We start from the raw sequence: 2,741 nt of genomic DNA, 5'->3' as shown, positions 1-2,741 counted from the left end.
AGTATTTAATTACGGGGTCTCGTCCATCATGATGAATAAGACTGTCTCTCCGAGGGGAGTCTCTGAGATTAAGGGCCGCTGACTGAGTCACTCTGTTGCAGCGAGTTAGTATGTGAAGAAGTCACATACACACACACAAACACACACATTCATGCTATACACACACACAAACACACACATCACAACTACTGCTACCAGACCCTTATTATGATTGCTATATACTGCACAATTTAAATACTTGCTCCCCAAAACACGTGTAAATATTGGACTATAAATTGTGCCCTCCTGTATTATACTTATGCTAAAATATGTATTATATTCTACTGAGCCATTTACTTTATGTTCATATCCTTATATTCTATTAGTTCTTATTGTTGTTGCATTGTTGAGAAGGAACCTGTAAGTATGAATTTCGTTGGACGGCGTATACCATGAGTATCCTGTACATACGACTAATAAAACTTGAAACTCGAAACACACACACACACAGTAAAGAAGCTGAAACAGAACAACAACAAGCACACACACTAACACACCACAGCAGCACACAGTATGTAGGCAACTGCACATACTGTGGTCCACATGCATACGGACAAACAGTTTGACACGCTAAATACTCTTTTAGGCAGACTGCCTTGCCAAGCCATGTCAAAGATCTCAGTTAACCAGCTTAAGGATTTATTTTTTATTTTTTTTATGATCTCCAAAAACACCCACCTGCACCCCAGCTTTCTCCGCTGCTGCTGCCCGGGTTTATTTGCCTTTTGAGGTGAATATTAGACACATTTCTTCAACAACTCTCCCTATATTTACCGTCAAGAGCCAAAAACGATAAGGTTTGTTAATTGAGAGGGATGCTTGGAGAGCGAAGGGGACATGCCTGGACCAGGGGAATGAACAACCAAGAACAACACGTACAGACTAGGGCTGAGTCATTTAGGAGATGTGTCAGAGACGCTTTCACACCACACTCCGCCTACAACTCTTTACTACCTGCCAATGGAGCCCACTCTGTCCCATCCATCCGTATCCGACCTTTATATTACGGCGATAAGCCTAGAAGTGGCAACGGACTACTGATACTCAGATAGAGAGAGAAGGGGGTGCTAGAGAGGAGAGAGAGATAAAGAGATAAAGAGAGAGAGTGCAGTGTGTGAGAGAGCGAGGGAGATATGATGACGAAAAACTAAATGGTTGAAAATACGTTGAGTGATAAGACGGTAAGACAGATCAAGAGCAAGATGGAGACAAAACTCACAACATGACAACATGAGAGTCATCCTTCCACATGACAGCTGACCTGTCCTCTGGATATGAGGAACATCTCACTGAACTACTCTGGGGCCACAGTTCCACTTCTTGACAGTTTTCTATGTGCTCTGTCTCGGTTCCCTCATCCATTAAACAGACACAAGCACTGTGTCCCCTTCTTCACAGCCGGCTCCATTCATCTGAATGGAACTGAACTCCCTCATCAAATAGTCAGGAGATTCAATTGCCCTGCTTTGTAAGTCCTTTTGATGAATCAATTATTAAATCAGGCAGGCTCCAGTGTAAGGGAGCTCCCGCCCTCTGGGAATTTGTCGAAACTGAGAAAGTGCCACTACACAGAGCTCAGAGTCAGAAACCTAGCCTACCGATGAACCTGTCAAAATAACGTAATTTAGATCTCAGAGGCCTAATTCACTGGCTGATGTGGTAGGAGCAGTACAAGAAAATGTGAGCTCAGTAAAGCAGTAATGGAGTGACACTGTATCATACTCTATTGCATAATGTAAATTAAGTTAATTCAACAACATTCAAGAGACCAAAAGTGCATTCAAATAGTCCTGATTATTATGGTTAGCCAAAACCAATGTTCTGATTGTGACTCCCAGAACATTGTACATTTTGGGGTCCTAAAATCAGACACATACTTATGCTGAGTGTTTGACTTGGACTGAATTCGGTTCAGGAACTCAGCAATACTTTTGAGCTAATAATATTATTCTATAACAGGTGCAAGAACTCAAGCAATAGAAAATCAGAGGTGCAGGTACTAAGTTCCGGTGAGCTCCTGCCCAAATCAAGCACTGCTTATACTGTAGAATCCTGAAGCCAAAACAGCCATCTCCACTGTCAACTTCTATGTAAATAAAACTCCCTAAACTGCACCTAAATCCAAAAATATTTTAAAAAGCTGTAGCTCTTTATCATATTTTGCAATTTTAAAGCTGCAATATGTAACTTTTTGGGCTACCCAACCAAATTCACATAGAAATATGAGTTCTAGCTATCATTCTCATTAAAAGCAAGTCTAAGAAGCGGTGGAACTGTTCTATGTGCGCCATTTCTATGGTTCCTGTTCTTAAGTTTCGTTTTTGCATCTTTGACTTCTGATAACTGAAAATACAATATTTGTGGTTCTGGAAAATATATTTCACAGCGGTTTAGATGGTACAATGATTCTCTACACTTGCTTGTTTTGTCACATAAACTGAAATTAGGTGAACTATTAGAATTTTACCAACAAGGAAATGGCAGAGAGATTTCTACATAGTGCGCCTTTAAACCCAGAACACTAGACACTACTTTATGAGGGAAAGATAACTCTGGCAGTTGCAATCAGCAGCAAGTGTGAGTGAGACAATGAAAAAGAGCCGAGCAGTAAACAGGCCATAAATACAACCGGTGTTAAAGCACTGAATAAAATAAGAGTACACACAAGCGTTTCGTTCCACTCCCAAATTTCAGGCCCTGTC

Source organism: Salvelinus namaycush, chromosome 37 (assembly GCF_016432855.1).
Source record: "Salvelinus namaycush isolate Seneca chromosome 37, SaNama_1.0, whole genome shotgun sequence".
Taxonomy (NCBI): domain Eukaryota; kingdom Metazoa; phylum Chordata; class Actinopteri; order Salmoniformes; family Salmonidae; genus Salvelinus; species Salvelinus namaycush.
This window is presented reverse-complemented; position numbering follows the sequence as displayed.